Here is a 19,678-nt window from a genome sequence, read left to right as displayed (position 1 = left end):
AACACACACACAAGCACAAGCACAACATATATATATGCCACACACGAGAGCTTTTCTTCAAATGTCCAACATACATCGATTTCATTCCTTAATTTGTTCATTAATCACCTATTTGTTTGATATATTCGTCGATAAGATCGAGACGACGCGCCGCGACAATGGCGTATGGAAGCCGACTTTCTAGATCTAGATCTAGATTGAGCGGTCAATGCGGGATAGTAGATATAGATCTACATAGGGGGATGTGGGAGATGCATGTAGGAAGGGAAGATTTGCTCAAAAATTTTGATTTTGTTTGGTCAAATTGGTGAAATTGGGGATAGAAATGGGCAAAAATGAGCTGGGTTGGGAGAAGGCTCGGGTTTGTGTGGAGAAGTGGAGTGTAGTGAGTGTGTGAGTGAGTGGGCTGGTTGGTGGCTGAAATAACTGCCAGGTTATTGCCGGCGCACCTGGACCATGGTGCGCCGGCAACATATACCCCTTTCGGCTATATCACAACCGGGCCAGGCCCAAGAATCATTGCCGGCGCACCGGCCCAGGGGTGCGCCGGCAATAGCAAACTTTCCACCGGCGCACCACTGGGCCGGTGCGCCGGCAATGATTCTTGGGCCTGGCCCGAATCGGCCCGGGCCATGCCAGGAAATAGCGCCGGCGAGCCTTTCCCCGAGGTGCGCTGGCAGTATCCCTTCATCGCCGGCGCGGCTGAAATGTGGTGCGCCGGCAATCCTTTCCACCGGCGCATGCACAATGTGGTGCGCCGGCACAACTTGCCTCCACCTATAGGCTTTTCCCTAGTAGTGATCCAACGACGGCTTCCCCAACCTCAACTCGCATAAATTGTTTTTCGTTGGGTCTAGATTGTTTCGTGGCCTCGATATCATGATGTACAATTGTAGCTGGGCCCCGACGAGCCACAGTCACATTGCCATCGGCCCAAGATCTTGTGAGGCCCGGACATGCAGGTTTTGAATTTTGCGTTAATTCCGGATCAAGTACTTTCTTACCGAATGCCGGCGACCAACGCCGCCGGTGGACGACCGTCCAGCCTTGCATGCAATCATCATGGAACACCAAAGGCTCAAGAACCGGCCTATTTTTTATTTTTGATATTGATTTGCCCAACGGCCGAGAAAAGGGAGACAGCATACCTTCATCTAGCTCGATCGCCTCCCTCGCCGCCAACCTCTGAGCCCGCTGCCGCTGCACCCTCTTGAGTGCACGCCGCGCCAGCTCCGCCGAGTTCTCCGAGAGGTCTCTCCCACTCACCGGCGATGGAGTGAGACAACCATATCGCAGGGAAGCCCGATCACCAGCCGGCGACTCCTCGTCCGCTCCCAGAAGCGTCCCCCAAGAGGGCTCTCAGGCGACCAGCCCTCCTCTCTCACCGCACGGGTCGACTCCGGCGACGAGATCTTGGGATCGTCACGACAGTTGCATGTCGCCTCCCTAACGGTCATCTTGTCCTCCCCTACAGTCTGGCGAACTGAACTATATATATAAGAGTTCAATAGACAACCAATATAAGTGAACCATAGCCTGGTTTACAATGGTGGTGCTGTATAACGCCGTTTCTAAAAAAAGGAAATGCCTATAAAATTAGAAAATGCTATAAATTATGAAATTATACAAATCATCCATAGATTAATTACGCTGTCTGAGAACAGATGCTATAGCCGGTTCTGGAACACTGCCCTCATCAGTCAGTTTCATATTTTTTCCGATCGGAAAAACAAACCAAAAATACAATGAAGAGCTATCATGAAGCCTCGTCGAAGCAAACCCTGGAAAGAGGCCACAGGGGCCTATGTAAGTGGGACTAAAATATATACTGTAAGAATTATCAACGGCATGTGTGTAAACAAAATCAGGAGGGGGAAGCGGTAAGGGCATCTCCAACGGGGGCGACCCATCCCGCGCCCGCGCGTCCGGATGGGTCCAGACGGACAAAAACCCGGCCCAGCGCGCGGACCCATCCCTAAAACGGATGGCCGCGGCGTCCGGAACGACGCAAACCCGGCCCAAATCTGGGCCGGGTTTGCGTGGCCGCGGACGCGAAAGGCTGGTCGCTCGCGTCCGGCCCCTTGTCCGCCCCTGGCCCACGTGTCATAGACATAAACATTTGTTTTCATTTAAAAGAACCTATTACAATTTTTTTTAAACTACTACTTCTATCCTACTACGTACGGGGCCGGCGGCCTCGCCGGCGGCTCCTCGCCGGCTCGCCGTCGGGGCCGTGGATTTCACTCGACGCGGGCGGCCTGTACGCGTGAGAGGATTCCACTCCAGCTTACGAGCTGGGTGGTGCGGCGGCGGCGGAGGAGGCTTTCATCCTCCTCCTTTCCGTCCGCGCGCCTCGGGCGCGCTCGCGCTCCGCCTCCTGCTGCGGCACCATCCGCTTCCCGCATAGCTCCTGCAGGGCCGCGCGTTCCACAGCGGTGCGCGCCTCCAGGCGGACGCGGCCGGCGGCCTGGGCTTCGTGGTTCCCCAGGAGCTGGTGCATGCACTCTTGCCGGCCGCGCTCCGCCGACGCAGCAGCCTCCCGGGCGCGCCGCTCGGGCGAGGGCATCTGGATGAGGTGACGGGCTGCTCGCATAGCGAGCAGCTGGTTCTTCTGCCCGAGGAGGTCGCCTAATCGGCGGCGGCCGGCCCGGCAGGTGGCCTCGTGCTCCTTCGTCACGCGCGTGAGGTCGGCGAGACGTTCCTCGATGGCGGCGTTGATGTTCGCCAGCGCGAGGTCCTCCTCGTCGACGGACTCCTCCGCGGCGGCCGCCCCCTCCTCCGCGGCCTCGTACCAGCCGTCCGCGGTCTCGTGCCATCCGTCCGCGGCCGCCTCCACCATCTCCGCATCCCCTTCCTTCGTCGCCGCCGCCTCCGCCGCGACGCGGAGCGCCTCGTCGTCGACGACCCACCGCGAGTCCGCGCGCTCCTCCTCCTCCGTCCGCGGGAACCTGGCCCGGGCGGCGAGGGAGAGCTTGGTCCACGTGGCCTGCAGGGTGCGCGGCATGGCGCCGGAGAAGGTGGAGGGGGAGAGAACGGTGATGCGGTCTGTGTGAGACCGCCGCCGTCTTTTATAGCCGGCGGTCTGGCGGGAAACTTGGGCGCGAGCGCGCGCCAATGGCGTTTTCGCGCGCGCGGGAACCTTGGTGCGTGCGGGATCTTTCCCGCGCGTTCCACCGCCCATCATGGCTGTCCCGTCGAGACCTGCCATGGCGCAGCGCCGCGCAACGAAGACGAACCACGTGGTGTCTCTTTGGGTCGCCGCGTTGGGCGTCGCGTGCGACCCAAACGGACACGCGGACGCGGGGCGCTGTCCGCGTGTCCGGGCGGCCACGCAAACGGCCCAAAACGGACGGCCCAGCGCGTCCGTTTGGGTCGGCGATGCCCTAATGAAATTGCATGCCCGGCCCACGAACCTTGATCTCAAACAATGGGTAAGAATGTAGGACATTGAGGTCAGCTAGCTGCCACGAAGGTTCAGAACAGCTTGCAGCAAGCAAACCCTAAAAAAGTCTATCTGGGCATTCAAGACTAACCAAAGCTACCCAAAGAGTAATACTAGGTATTGTTAACTTCAAAATCCCGACACTTTTGTTTTGTTCGAAAGATCGAAGTTGAACTACGTTGCATTTCTAACAAAGCAAATGCTGTAACTACAAGATGCCACAAGGACAACGGAAAGCGACCCAAAAAAAATTCGGATGATGCATGCAGCTGGCTCTATAGAGTAGCACATAGCTTGGCCAGATTATATTAGCTTTTCGTACACAATGTTTCTGAAACAGCAAAGTAAAAGCCCGTTGTATGTTGTAGTCTCGTAGAAAGATTCGACCATGTCTTGCAATGTTAATTGCTGCAAGTTGCACTAGACATGATAAATTAACAACAAATTTTCTATACACTATTGGACATAATATTTTTCATATGTTAATCGGTCAGTTTACCAGTTCAGTTTGCTTCAGTATCGGTGGTGTATATTTGCTCTCACGCTCTCTAGCTATCCTAGGGCTTATATACCAAAATCATATCAGTTTCTCTCTGTAATTGTGCCTCGGCAATTGATTTCTCACATTTCCACCACCACTTGACGAGCCCTCCCCTCGAGCAACGACGGTTCGCTTTTGGTTGCGGAGCTACAATGAACCCTACCCAACGTTATAGTAAAGACGTGAAGTATGATTGAAACAATCGACATAAGTTTCACTTTGTCTTTTATAGGGCCAGCCCATAGGCCGGGCAAGTAGGGAGACCACCGAGGGATTCGATAGGAGGGCCCCAGTAAGGTAACAATAAGTTGCATTCCCTCCATACCAGTTTACAGAGCAATTACGCACTACGAGAAACAAGTTTAACTACTAATTTGGTCAATAAAATATAAGATATATATCACAAAAATTATATTATTGAAATCATTTTTTGAATACGATTCCAATGGTATAATTTTTATGGCATATATCTCAAATTTTGTTAACCAAATTTGTAGTCAAACTTGTTTCTCGAAATGCGTAATTGCTCTCTAAACCGGTATAGAGGAAGTACTAACCACTATTATTATTGTCCATTACACCAAATAGCCCATCATTGAGTGGATTTTAGTTTTGTTGTATGTAAATTCTCATTTTTAGGAGACGATGAACACCATGGGTCGTGTACCACTTTGGAGCAAACAAATCAGATCGGTAGGTCGTACTGAAATCTATGACAACTAGATTTGCATCTTTGGCATTGCATGCAAGATTATAAATAATTAAATGATATGTCTACAAATGTAGTATAATCCAAACTATTTTATATTCGTTGGTGAGATAACTATAAGCAATGATATTTAAATTAAAGTAGCATTCACCTGTTATCAACTTATTAATGAGCCTGCACTAACTTGTAAAACACGTTATACCTAAAAGATAACAGTAAAGAATCATGAAAAAGCTTTCATTTATTCTGTAGAAGTTTCAGTAACATGGTTGCCTAGTCATATATTAGACACCATTATTGAGATTTTTGTTAGTTCAGACTCTTTAGAGATTTTCAACAAGGATATGTATATACTATACAATTTATGCAATTGTTGAAACGTATCCAACAAGGAACTTCTGCTATAAAATACATTTAAATTTAGCACAAGAAAGTTTATTTGACGTTATTCATTACAATTCTATAACAAGGAATAGAATGACCAATGTTTTATGGGCTATAGCAAATAGCGGCATTTCTCCAAACCAGCTGTATAGCAGGACTAAAGCGGAGTAAAATGATGCCATAGTTAGCAATTGTACATAGATTTCATTTACCTGCACCCTACTCAGACCGTACAGCCTGCTATGTTTATCGATGACAAGTAAATAACAGAAATTTTATACACGTAAATATTGTACTATGCAAAAATAATTATTTTTGTTTGCCCGAATTGTGCTTGTACCGTCCCTGGTTTTTTACCATGAAAAATCGCCAGAGGATAAACTGTTTGTAGATTGGTCTTAGCTATGTTTGTTCTTGTTCTCCATGTTCAGTCTCAATTTCTTTCTAGATTGTCAAGGAAGTTCTCATTCTTCTCGTTCTACCTTCGCTACAAACATATCCACATAAGTGTAGGTATTCCCTGAACAAAGTACATCGCGCCACAAGATGGAGAAGCATATATTAAAAAAAAAAATTGGTGGATATTTTTGTGTACTTACCTCTTGGCATAGTGCTCTAGAAAGCTCTGGTAAGAGACAGCGATACGCGAGCAATGATCAAGGTTTTAAATAGCGCGCAATTTAGCCGGTTTTAGCGCGCAATAGCGGATTTGGACCCTCCACGCTATATTTGACAGAAAATTGTCGCTACAGTGCTAAACACGAAATAACACGCTAAATCGTGCTAAATCACGCTAAAACGCATAACACGTAGCGACGCTAAAACATTTGGCTGCAAAAAAACAAAGGTCCAAAACAGCAGGCCAACCCATCGGCCCAAAGGTCCAATTTCCTCACCGAAGCTAAATACCTAAAGCACATATACGTACGGCAAAACCTAGCCTAAATCCCGCGACCGCGGCGGCTACCTCTTCCAGCGTGACGCCGACATCCATTGCTTCCTCCCACAGGGTGCCGTCGGCTACTTCCTCCGGCTCGGATATCGAAGACGCCGCAGGAAAATCACCCACCGGGTTAGAGCTGACTAGAACCTCCTCCTCATCCTGATTTGTAGATGCGTGGATGTATTGAACTATTGATCTGTAGATAACTAGATTGGTAGTGTACAAGCTATCCTCCGATTTGTAGATGAAGCCATGCATTCTTCTTCCAATTCTGAATGAGCTTTCACCTCTGTTGTTGCCTCCTTGGCTCTTAAATCATAATAATGTTAGTATGTCTTAAAAAATGTTCTCTTTAATTTGGTCGTGGGAAACTACTTTCAACAATCTGGTTATGCAATTAGTCTGCTGGACAAGATTTTAGTTGCCGAATTCCTTTACATTTGCATGTTTTTTTGCAAAACGCTATTTTATATATAGCGTGCTATAGCGCGTTACGCTATAACGTGCATACTGCATAGCGTTTGGAGAAGATCCTCGCTAAATGAAATAGCGCGCTATTTAAAACCTTGGCAATGATCTGAGGCTGCATGCACTGATCAGCATCTTATTAAGGGGAAAGATAGAGAAGCAAGCAAAAGGTCCATGCAGGCATGCATGTATTCCTCCTTCCTCTAGGCACTAGGGGGTGCTTGTGCGACAGTAAAGCAGAGGTCTGGAAGCCACGCTTGCCTTTCCGCTCCGGCCACCTACTTATCTAGCGCTCTCCTCGTCTCATCAATCATCGATCTTGCGCTGATAATGAATACTGCTCCGTATAGAACATGCATGCGCTTTAGCATCTCTTCTCATATCGCTCGATTTGATCTCGGCCGTCCAGCTAGCGTCCTACATATCGACCATCCTGGATCGATTGTCCTACTCCTATAAATTGAGGTCCGCCCTCCTCTCCTCTCCTCCTCCCTGAGCAGATCGAAGAGCGACAAATAAACCCCCTTAGCGGCCACCACGTTATATATAACCACTATCTACATTCTCTAACAAGTTTCTCTGAATAAGCTGCAGGAAGCTAAGCTCGGTGTAGACGAAGCTAGCATAGCACATGGGAGGGAAGTCTTCCTTCTCCTTCTTCTGCCCCATGTTCAGCTTCCTGTCGAGGTCGAGCTCGAGGAGGTACGACGACGGCTACATGAGCGACTGGGAGAGCGCTCGGCCGCAGAGGTACGGGAGCAAGGTGCGGTCCAGCGACGAGGACTACGGCTGGTGGGTCGGCGAGCGCGACGTCGACCGCAAGGCCGCCGACTACATCAACGACTTCCACCAGAAAAAGGTCTCCGTCTAACACCACGAAGAACCTACCTACGTACCACTACAATATGTATGCATACTAGGAGCCGAGTATGTATCAACAGCCATGTGCCGGCAGAACAAAAAGGCTAGCTCTTGCATTCATGGTTCTTCTTGTTACCACGCTGTGTTGATTTCAGAGAGTGATCGAATGAATAATACTGTATTTGCGTTGCAGATCTAGGTCTCTATGCATTTTGTCTTAGACAGCGTGTGTGTGATACCGTACGTTATGTGAAGGTAGCGGCTGGGATGGATGGATGTGTCACAGATCCGATTTACACGCTGTTGTTACCGATTCCATGGGATGATGATGAATGTATGATGTGTATCCATGTCCATGCATCCGTCCCGTTTAATTAGTTATGTACTTATTCAGTCGTTTGATGTCCGTGTTACATAGCTTGCTATTATGCACTTGAGAGCTCTCTTCTATGTGCACACAGCTCTCTTAATCCATGCATCCTTTTCAAATTTCAATTCACGCTCTTGCTAGCTATAGCTAGCTGTGGGGGCCTGCGTGTATGATATCTATACGGTGCTTCGAGGCGTTCAGATGTTGCTTAGCTCTGCAGAAAGAAAGTGGAACAGGAAAAGAAGATCGAACTGGACAAGAGAATCGATGAGGTGGATGCCTAAGTTTCAAGTACAATTAATGCTTAATTAATCTGTACGATCGATCCTTTTGTTCTTCTTTGTAAGTCACGCAACTTCTAGTAATTTAAACAAATATTCTGCCATGCGAAAGCTCTCTATTCTCTCCTTTAGCATCCTGCTTCCACGACAAGGAAACAACTTTCACGGGGGTATTGAAAATTAAGCCCACCAAGCAATGGTGCATCATTGACACACTCCTTGTACATTGTTAAGCTTCATGCACTAATTAGTTATTTCAAAAGACCGATCTAATGAAAATAGCTAGACAATTCACTTATACTCCCTCCGTCCCAAAATGTAAGGTATCTAAGGATTAGCCAAAAGTCAAATCTTACTAACTTTGAGTAAATATTTAGGAAAAAATATTTACATTTATAATATCGAATGAACACATTAAAAAAATATACTTGGTGCCGAATCTATTGATATTGATTCAATATTGTAAACGTTCTTATTTTTGTGTATAAACGTAGTCAAACTTTAAAAATGTTGACTTTTGACTAATCCATAGACGTCTTACATTTTGGGACGGAGTAAGTACAGTTTAACATCCCCTCACGTGTGATTCGAAGACAAATCAGCACGTGTAAACAGAGGCGTATGGTGCTAGAGGCTAGTACATAGACATGAGGGGGATAACAAAAATTTATTTATAGATAAATTGAGAAAACCAGGACTCGAACTCGAGACCCTGGCTCTGATACCATATTAAGCTTCATGAACTAACCAACAACTTCAGAAAAAACGATCTAATGAAAGAGCTAGGCAATTCACTTATTAAAGCCACCGAAGGCATTGCCTTTACTTATTTCACCTTGAAACGTAGCCTCAGTTAGGTCAAATCACAGGCGGATCCATCATGTTTTTCACCTTGAAACCGTAGTTTTTCACATGTTTTTTTGAGAATTAGCTGCATATATTTGATCAACCATCACGATTACAATCCTTCTAAAAAGTTCAGAATGGATCCTCCCATGTGGAACCGGAGCCAGGTACTAATAACACTATGACTAGAGCAACTATCTTTCGCTAAGTTATGTGCTGCCTCATTGGGATCGCCAACGCTGCTTGATCTTACAAGCATGCAAGGACCTTCATCTTTATTTCTTCCACTAGGGGTCCATGACTCGACCTGTCCATCTCTAGAGACTTCACCTTTGCGGCCACACTTGAGCTATATGTTTCCAAGAGTAACTTTGGCACGCCTATATCTTTGGCCAACACAATCTCTTGCCTAGGCTAGCAACTCCGATGTCTCAAGATCAGCCACATTAGGGGGGAAAAGGCTCGCACCTGCAAGGAATTTTCCATGGTGGTCTCGAATGACCACACCACCACCCCCTAGCTAACAGTGAAAGAGCCATCAGCGTCGGCCTTGATCCACGCATCATCCGATGGGAGCTAGCACTCGCTTGGGCGAGGGGGTTTTTGGCGGCACGGGATGCTTGAGCCTTGATGGATTGCCACTCTTCCAAAAGGTACAACACACGGCAGATATCTCCCGTGGGTCAGCAATTGCATTGGTATCCCTCGCGTTGTTCCTTGCTTGCCATTGGTATAGCATGGTGACGCCAAGCATGTTCCGCCGGTCGGCATATTACCAATCCAGGAGAGTAGCTTTTTTTTCGATAAAGGATGTTTTATTACTTTGTGAGAAGCAATTACATCCAGCCTCTGCATAACCAGGATGCACACAGCTGTTCAAGTGTCCAGAACGAACAATAAATGAAAAAAGGCGAAATACATATCGAGAAGATAAACTATATAACGCCTAAGGTAAACTATATAACGCCTAAGGAGAGGGTGGAGCTTCAGTCCGTAGACTATGCTGCCACCCATGTCGGGAAAAAGTATCCCTCGCCGTAGCCTCCAACCGTGTACAGACCTCCGTAAATAGGTCTCGGTTCTCCGCCCGCTGAAGAGGTAACCATGAACGGAGAATACCTGTACATCTGTAGATGACCTGCAACAAAGAACAGTTTTTATCGTTAAAAATCTTGTCATTTCTACTTAGCCACAGCGCCCAGATAACTGCTAGCGCCCCCACCCTAAGAAGCAACTTAAACCTTGAATCAACACCGTGAAGCCAATTGCCAAAGACATTTGCCACACTAGTCGGGGGATACAGGGTAGACGCTACTTGGATGACTGACCATATAGATTTCGCAAAACTGCACTGGAAGAATAGGTGTTTGATGGTTTCATCATGATGACAGAAAACACACCGTGAACTTCCGTGCCAATTCCGCTTAACAAGATTATCTTTAGTAAGAATAACTTCTCGACGAAGGTACCATCCAAAAATCTTAATTTTTAATGGTATCTTCATCTTCCAAATTTTCTTATTATTATCAACTGGTAAATCAGAATGAAGGATTGCATTGTATAAAGATTTAACTGAGAAAGAGCCATCTACATGAAGATTTCATCTAAATTCATCCGGTCCAGGGGATAAATGAATATCACCCAATCGTTGAACTAGAGTATTCCATGCTGTTAGCCTTTGTCCAAGTAAAACCCGTCTGAACGTCATATTCGGAGGTGAGGTAGCCATAACGGTAGCAATGGTATCACCTTTGCGACGAACAATACTATACAAAGCAGGATATTGTTCACTCAGGGAAGCATTGTCCAACCAAACATCTTCCCAAAAACGTATATGTGCTCCATTCTTAATAGAAAAAGTACCATGACGAAAGAAAATATTTTTCGTCGCCATGAGACCAGCCCAGAAGTGAGAGTCCCCGGGTTTCCAAACCACTTGGGAGAGCGTCTTCGAGCCAATATACTTTCTCCGAAGGATAGTTTGCCAAGTCCCATTCTCAGCCAAGTCCGCCTTGATCTTTGGGACTACACACTATACTCCATTTAACCAATCGATATTTCTTTTTCTCGCTGTCCCCTTGCCAAAAGAATCTGGATCGATAATAATCGAGTTTATGCAGAATTCCTTTCGGCAGAAGAAAGAATGATAACATATACAGTACCATATTTGTTAGTACCGAGTTAATGAGTACCAATCTTCCTCCTAGGGACAACAATTTGCCTTTCCAACTACTAAGGCGTTTCTGTAATCTTTCTTCCACAATCTTCCATTCAGCAAGTGTAAGTCTCCGATAGTGAATCGGAATACCCAAATACCGAATAGGAAAATGGCCTTGCCCGCAACCAAACAACTCTGTATATTGAGTCATATCGTTTTGGGCATCGCCGAAACAGAACAATTCACTTTTATGGAAGTTAATTTTCAATCCCGACAATTGCTCGAAAGCTGCTAAAATTAATTTGAGATTACGAGCTTTTTCGAGATCATGATCCATAAAAAGAATTGTGTCATCGGCATATTGAAGGATAGATAAACCCCCATCAACCAAATGTGGGATCACACCCTCAATTTGACCATCAGACTTGGCACGCTCTATGAGTATTGCCAGCATATCTGCTACAATGTTGAATAACATTGGTGATAGCGGATCTCCTTGGCGTAACCCTTTGCGTGTCTGGAAATAGTGGCCGGTGTCATCATTGACCCTAATTTCCACGCTACCTCCATACACAAAATTGTAAATTAGAGCACGCCACTCAAGAGAAAAACCTTTCATCCTGAGTGTCTGTTGTAGGAAAGACCATTTGACCTTATCATATGCCTTTTCGAAATCTAATTTTAAAATGACCCCATTAAGTTTCTTGGAATGCATCTCATGTACCGTCTCATGCAGAACTGTCACTCCATCAAGGATGTTCCTTCCTTGCATGAAAGCAGTCTGAGAAGGTTGGATAACATGATCCGCAACCGTATTAAGTCTAATGGTGGCCACTTTCGTGAAAATCTTGAAACTGACGTTTAAGAGGCAAATAGGTCTATATTGTTGAATCCTTTCTGCCTCATTAACCTTCGGTAACAAAATTACTTCACCAAAATTTAGACGAAATATTTCTAGTTGTCATGTGTGAAGATCACTAAACAAATCTAGAAGATCCAATTTAATAGTATCCCAGAAAGTTTGATAAAACTCCGCTGGGAAACCATCTGGACCCGGTGCTTTATTGCATTCCATTTGGAAAATTGCCTTCTTAACCTCATCCTCAGAATAAGGTGCGGTTAAGAGGCCATTTTCCTCTGGAGAAACTTGGGGTATATCATCCGTTCGGTCCTCATTAAGGGAGAAAGAACTTTCCTCCGGAGGCCCAAACAGATCCTTATAATAATTAGTAATGTATGATTTGAGTTGCTCATGCCCTTCAATGACCCCTTCATCTTGGATGAGAGAATGAATACGTTTTTTCCGATGCCTTCCATTGGCTAAGCCATGAAAATATCGTGTATTCGAATCCCCTTCCAAAATGAATTGGGCCTTGGATCGTTGATACCATTTGAGTTCCTCTTCGCGAAGAAGACTCGCCATCTGCGCATTGGATTGATTCTTAAGGTCAATCTCTTGCGTGGATAACGGTCTCACTTCTGCTAAGGCCTCTAGATCATCGATCACTTTTGAAAGGCGAATCTTTTCTTTTTTAAGAATACCAGTCGTATGGGCAGCCCAACCCGCGAGATGTTTACGCATAGCGCGCATTTTGTTATTCCATCTCGAAATCGGATTGTTGCCCCCGACTGGTCTTTCCCAAACCTTCTTAACCATCTCATGAAATCCATCGCGTTGTAACCAACCTAGTTCAAATTTGAACGGACGTTTACAAACATGTCGTGGATTCCCAGTGGTTAGGAGGATAGGAGCATGGTCAGACATTTTTTCAATACGCTCTAGAGCGCGGACAGACACCATGGAATATTGATTCTCCCATTCGGTATCCATCAACACACGATCTAGTTTCTCGTATGTGGGTTCAGGCAAGCTGTTGGCCCAAGTAAACTATCGACCAGACATAAAAACCTCTCTTAAGTCTAAGCTATCAATGACAGCATTAAACAAGAAAGGCCAATGTCCATCCAAAAGGCCATTGCTCTTCTCATGAGGAAATCTCATCAAATTGAAATCCCCTCCGATTAAAATCGGATGCGGATTATCCTTTGCGAGATTTACCAACTCACGTAGAAAGTCGGCCTTAAAAGCGTCTTGGGCAGCACCATACACAGCAACCAGACTCCAAATGAACCCGTCTGCTTTGTTCTGGATATCGAGTTTGATGTGATACTCTCCATCTGAACTAGCAAGAACAGTCATTGTGTCTATGCGGACGCCAAGTAAAATGCCCCCAGACCTACCACAAGGCAGACGAGAAAACCACTGAAAGTTAATCTCGCCTGACAATCGGTCGAGGAAACTTTGTGAGAATTTTCGCCTACCCGTTGAAAGAACATCTCTCACATTATGTTTTGTGTGTTTAATGTCAATGTATGTGATACACTAATGTGTGTTTAAGTGGTACAGTGATTATATAGATACATTTTTATGTGTGTTGGATGTGGTCAGTTCTGTCAAAAAGAAGCAGCAAAAAGTTCATCAGGCCGGATAATCTGGGCCGGATATTTTGGAAATATCCGGCCCCCAGTTTTCGGCTAAGGATTTGAGGTTTTGCAACTCTGGATAGGGGCCGAACATTTTCCCGGATATTGTCCCGGTTTTGTCCCAAGGCCGGAATATCCGGGCCAGACATTTCGAAAATATCCGGCCCCTCGATTTTGGCTAAGGACCTGAAGAAAAGCAAGTCTGGATAGGGGCCGGACATTTGGCCGGACATTGTCCTGGTTTTGTCCCTTGGCCGGATTATCCGGGGGGGGGGATTATCCGGCCCTTACTTAGGCCGGAATATCCGGCCCCCCGGAAGCTGCAACGACTCGATTTCTGGGGGGGGGGGGTATATATACCCCCCTTCTTCTACCTTGGATGCTTGCTCAATCATTGCACAAGAAATCTGCCAAGCCTCACCTCCATTAGAGCCACCTCAAGAAACACAAGATTTGCAAGATCTCCTTCCTCCCCCAACCAAAGCTCTTGATCTTTGGAGATTCGAAGGAGAAGACACCGATCTACATCCTCACCAAAGCGTTTCTCATTCCCCCTCTCTTGTTTGAGGGATCTCATGCTAGTGTTCCTATTTGGTTCCCTAGTTGATTTGTGTTGATGTGTTGTTGTTGATTGTTGTATTGTTACAGATTTGGGAGCCTCCAATTCAGTTGTGGATGTGTGCCCCAAGAACCTTGTAAAGGCCCGGTTTCCGCCTCGAGGAAATCCCTTAGTGGAAGTGGGCTAGGCCTTCGTGGCGTTGCTCACCGGAGATCTGAGTGAAGCCTTCGTGGCTGTTGGTTATGCTTTCGTAGCAACCACACTCCTCCAAACGTAGACGTACCTTCTTGCAAAGGAAGGGAACTACGGGAATCATCTCCGTGTCATCGCGTGCTCCACTCTCGGTTACCTCTATCAGGGCCGGCCCTGACCCTTGGCAGGGTTGGGCAGTGGCCAAGGGCCCAGGCCTGGGGGGCCCAAGATTTTATAGTATATGGGCTGAAAAAAAATTGGTCAGCACTCAGCAGGCCCAACTCTAGTATAACGAAACAGAAGTTGAGTTCGATCGGCTCCCTGCATCTGGCGATCGGCCTCCCAGACGAAGCCTCGCCCTCGCGATCGGCCTCTCGCGATCGGCCTCTCGCGATACGCTGCCCAGACGCCCCCTCGCGATCGGCCTCCCAGACGAAGAGTCGCTGCAAATCGCCTCGCCCTCGCGCTGTACGCGGCGTATCGCCTCGCCCTCGCGCCCCTGCCCTCGCATCGCCAATTCGCCTCGCCAGTCGCCCAGTTGCCTCGCCCAGCCGGCCGATTCCTGGACAGGCTGCGCCGATATCTTCCGGTCTTCCGTGTGTTCGGCTCGCCCGGCCATCGTACTCGTCCGGTCTCTTTGTAAGTCCGCAACTGATTCCCGGCTAATTCTTTCTTCTAATCTAGAACTATTTCTAGGGTTTTAATTTGGTAAATTCATTCATCACTATAGGTGTTACAATGCCGCCAAAACAATTGTCTGGTGCTGCGAAAAAAAGGAAGAGAAAGCAAGATGAAAAGATTAGGGAATCGCAAAGAGGCGATTTGAATAAGTATTTTCCAGTTAAAAGTAATGTTGATGTCAACAACAATAATCAGAGGCCAATATCTGATCCTGGACAAGCTGATGAGGATAATACAGATGAAGATGTTGAGGTCCATGAACAGTCCTCAAATAATAGTAAGTAACTAACTAGCCAGTCCTCAAATAAACTAGCATCACGTTTTCCAAATGTAAGTAAGCAAGTAACTATATTTTTTTGAATGTAATTGCAGATGATGATGATAATGTTAATGAGGACAATATGGAGGAAGAAAATTTACAGCCTTCATCTAATCCTAATGGTGATGATCAAGATGATTCTCTTTTATCTATGTATGATCCAAGAACATGGGATAATCTTGACAACTACAAACGGGATATATTGATTGAAAAGGGGCCTCTCAGAGAACCGAATCTACAATTCCGTAAGAATGCCGATGGTAGACATTTTTCTTATGATTATTACTCCAGAAAGTTAGCTAACAATGAGGTTGTTGACCGAAAATGGTTGGTTTACTCAAAAGCTGTGGATAAAGTTTATTGTTTTTGCTGCAAGTTGTTCAAATCAAATCAGACAAAGTACTCTTTGCTAGCATTTGATGGTTTGAGTGATTGGAAGCGTCTTAGTCCGAGACTCAAAATATATGAGAGAAGGGTCGAGCATTTTACAAACATGAATACATGGAATGAACTAAGGTCGAGATTGAGCAAAAATAAAACGATTGATGATGATATGCAACGAGAGATTGCAAAGGAAAAGGAGCGTTGGAGACAGGTGATACGTCTCCGACGTATCGATAATTTCTTATGTTCCATGCCACATTATTGATGTTATCTACATGTTTTATGCACACTTTATGTCATATTCGTGCATTTTCTGGAACTAACCTATTAACAAGATGCCGAAGTGCCAGTTCCTGTTTTCTGCTGTTTTTGGTTTCAGAAATCCTAGTAACGAAATATTCTCGGAATCGGACGAAATCAACGCCCAAGTTCCTATTTTCACCGGAAGCATCCAGAACACCGGGAAGGACCGGAGGGGGCCTTTGGGCCCCCAGACCATAGGCCGGCGCGGCCCAGGCCCTGGCCGCGCCGCCCTATGGTGTCGTTGCCCCTTCAACCCTCCTGCGCCGCCTCTTCGCCTATTTAAAGCCCCTGGATCGAAAATCCTGATACGTTCGACGAAAACCACAGAAACCTTCCAGAGCCGCCGCCATCGCGAGGCCAAGATCTGGGGGATAGGAGTCTCTGTTCCGGCACGCTGCCGGAGCGGGGAAGTGCCCCCGGAAGGCTTCTCCATCGACACCGCTGCCATCTCCACCGCCATCTTCATCACCGCTGCTGCTCCCATGAGGAGGGAGTAGTTCTCCATCGAGGCTCGGGGCTGTACCGGTAGCTATGTGGTTCATCTCTCTCCTATGTACCTCAATACAATAATCTCATGAGCTGCTTTACATGATTGAGATTTATATGAGTTTGTATCACAATTTATCTATGTGCTACTCTAGCAAAGTTATTAAAGTAGTTCTATTCCTCCTGCACGTGTGTAAAGGTGACAGTGTGTGCACCGTGTTAGTACTTGGTTTATGCTATGATCATGATCTCCTGTAGATTATGAAGTTAACTATTGCTATGATAATATTGATGTGATCTATTCCTCCTACATATGCATGAAGGTGATAGTGTGCATGCTATGTTAGTACTTGGTTTAGTTGTATTGATCTATCTTACACTATAAGGTTACTTAAATATGAACAAATTGTGGAGCTTGTTAACTCCGGCATTGAGGGTTCGTGTAATCCTACGCAATGCGTTCATCATCCAACAAGAGTGTAGAGTATGCATTTATCTGTTCTGTTATGTGATCAATGTTGAGAGTGTCCACTAGTGAAAGTGTAATCCCTAGGCCTTGTTCCTAAATACTGCTATCACTGCTTGTTTCTTGTTTCTTTGCGTTACTACTGCTGCAATACTACCACCATCAACTACACGCCAGCAAGCTATTTTCTGGCACCGTTGCTACTGCTCATACTTATTCATACCACCTGTATTTCACTATCTCTTCGCCGAACTAGTGCACCTATTTGGTGTGTTGGGGACACAAGAGACTTCTTGCTTTGTGGTTGCAGGGTTGCATGAGAGGGATATCTTTGACCTCTTCCTCCCTGAGTTCGATAAACCTTGGGTGATCCACTTAAGGGAAAACTTGCTGCTGTTCTACAAACCTCTGCTCTTGGAGGCCCAACACTGTCTACAGGAAAAGGAGGGGGAAGTAGACATCAAGCTATTTTCTGGCGCCGTTGCCGGGGAGGAAAGGTAAAAGGTACTCACACTCCGGACCTCGGCTACCAAGCTATTTTCCGTTGTCGTAAGTACTCGAAGCTATTTCCTTTAGATCCTGCAATTGCAACTTTTTGTTTCTTGTTTACACTAGTTTGGCATAATGGACAACAATGAGCTTTTTATTCTATTTCCTGATTTAAAACATGGATTGTTTGATGCGAAAATTAAAAAACCTATGGAATCTTATTTGCATGCTGGTAGTAATATTAGTATGAACGCTTTGAACACCATTGTTGATAATGATATAGAAAGTTCTAAGCTTGGGGAAGCTGGTTTTCATGATCTTTTTAGTCCCCCAAGCATTGAGGAGAAAATTTTCTTTGATGATACTTTACCTCCTATTTATGATGATTATAATGATAGTGGTCTTTTGGTTCCACCTACTATGGAGAGTGAATTTGATTATGATTACAATATGCCTCCTATATTTGATGATAGCTACTTTGTTGAATTTGCTCCCACTACAACTAATAAAATTGATTATGCTTATGTGGAGAGTAATAATTTTATGCATGAGACTCATGATAAGAATGCTTTATGTGATAGTTATATTGTTGAGTTTGCTCATGTTGCTACTGAAAGTTATTATGAGAGAGGAAAATATGGTTGTAGAAATTTTCATGTTACTAAAACACCTCTCTATGTGCTGAAATTTTTCAAGCTACACTTGTTTTATCTCCCTATGCTTGTTACTTTGCTCTTCATGAACTTGTTTATTTACAAGATTCCTATGCATAGGAAGCATGTTAGACTTAAATGTGTTTTGAATTTGCCTCTTGATGCTCTCTTTTGCTTCAAATATTATTTCTTGCGAGTGCATCATTAAAACTGCTGAGCCCATCTTAATGGCTATAAAGAAAAGAACTTCTTGGGAGATAACCCATGTGTTATTTTGCTACAGTACTTTGTTTTATATTTGTGTCTTGGAAGTTGTTTACTACTGTAGCAACCTCTCCTTATCTTAGTTTTGTGTTTTGTTGTGCCAAGTGAAGCCTCTAATCGAAGGTTGATACTAGATTTGGATTTCTGCGCAGAAACAGATTTCTATCTGTCACGAATCTGGGTTGTTTTCTCTGTAGAAAAATCATAAAAATATGCCAATTTACGTGCGTGTTCCTCAGATATGTACGCAACTTTCATTAGTTTTGAGTTTTCTGATCTGAGAAACGGAAGTATTTATTAGAAATTCGTCTTTACGGACTGTTCTGTTTTGACAGATTCTGCCTTTTATTTCGCATTGCTTCTTTCGCTGTGTTGGGTGGATTTCTTTGTTCCATTACCTTCCAGTAGCTTTGAGCAATGTCCAGAAGTGTTAAGAATGATTGTGTCACCTCTGAACATGTGAGTTTTTGATTATGTACTAACCCCTCTAATGAAGTTTATGAGAAGTTTGGTGTGAAGGAAGTTTTCAAGGGTCAAGAGAGGAGGATGATATACTATGATCAAGAAGAGTGAAAGCTCTAAGCTTGGGGATGCCCCGGTGGTTCACCCCTGCATATATCAAGAAGACTCAAGCGTCTAAGCTTGGGGATGCCCAAGGCATCCCCTTCTTCATCGACAAATTATCAGGTTCCTTCTCTTGAAACTATATTTTTATTCGGTCACATCTTATGTGCTTTGCTTGGAGCGTCTGTATGCTTTTATTTTTGTTTGTGTTTGAATAAATTGGATTACATCATGCTTGTGTGGGAGAGAGACACGCTCCGCTGGTTCATATGAACACATGTGTTCTTAGCTTTTAATTTTCATGGCGAAGTTTCTTCTTCGTTAAATTGTTATATGATTGGAATTGGAAAATGATACATGTAGTAATTGCTATAATGTCTTGGGTAATGTGATACTTGGCAATTGTTGTGCTCATGTTTAAGCTCTTGCATCATATGCTTTGCACTCATTAATGAAGAAATACATAGAGCATGCTAAAATTTGGTTTGCATATTTGGTTTCTCTAAGGTCTAGATAATTTCTAGTATTGAGTTTGAACAACAAGGAAGACGGTGTAGAGTCTTATAATGTTTTCAATATGTCTTTTATGTGAGTTTTGCTGCACCGGTTCATCCTTGTGTTTGTTTCAAATAACCTTGCTAGCTTAAACCTTGTATCGAGAGGGATTACTTCTCATGCATCCAAAATCCTTGAGCCAACCACTATGCCATTTGTGTCCACCATACCTACCTACTACATGGTATTTTCCGCCATTCCAAAGTAAATTGCTTGAGTGCTACCTTTAAACAATTCAAAATTTATCACCTCTGATTTGTGTCAATGTTTTATAGC

General features: G+C 45.1%; 1 long non-coding RNA gene across 1 annotated transcript; it reads left to right on the top strand.

Moving 5' to 3' along the window:
* The first annotated feature begins 14,775 nt into the window (after positions 1–14,775).
* Positions 14,776–15,546, top strand: LOC127326535 (uncharacterized). The gene is made up of 3 exons (XR_011746558.1): positions 14,776–14,877; positions 14,969–15,196; positions 15,292–15,546. It is a non-coding gene; the product is annotated as an uncharacterized lncRNA (long non-coding RNA).
* The last annotated feature ends 4,132 nt before the right edge of the window (positions 15,547–19,678 follow it).

The sequence above is a fragment of the Lolium perenne genome, chromosome 6, assembly GCF_019359855.2.
Source record: "Lolium perenne isolate Kyuss_39 chromosome 6, Kyuss_2.0, whole genome shotgun sequence".
NCBI lineage: Eukaryota > Viridiplantae > Streptophyta > Magnoliopsida > Poales > Poaceae > Lolium > Lolium perenne.
The sequence above is the reverse complement of the archived record's forward strand: the minus strand, read 5'-3'. Positions and strand labels throughout refer to the sequence as shown.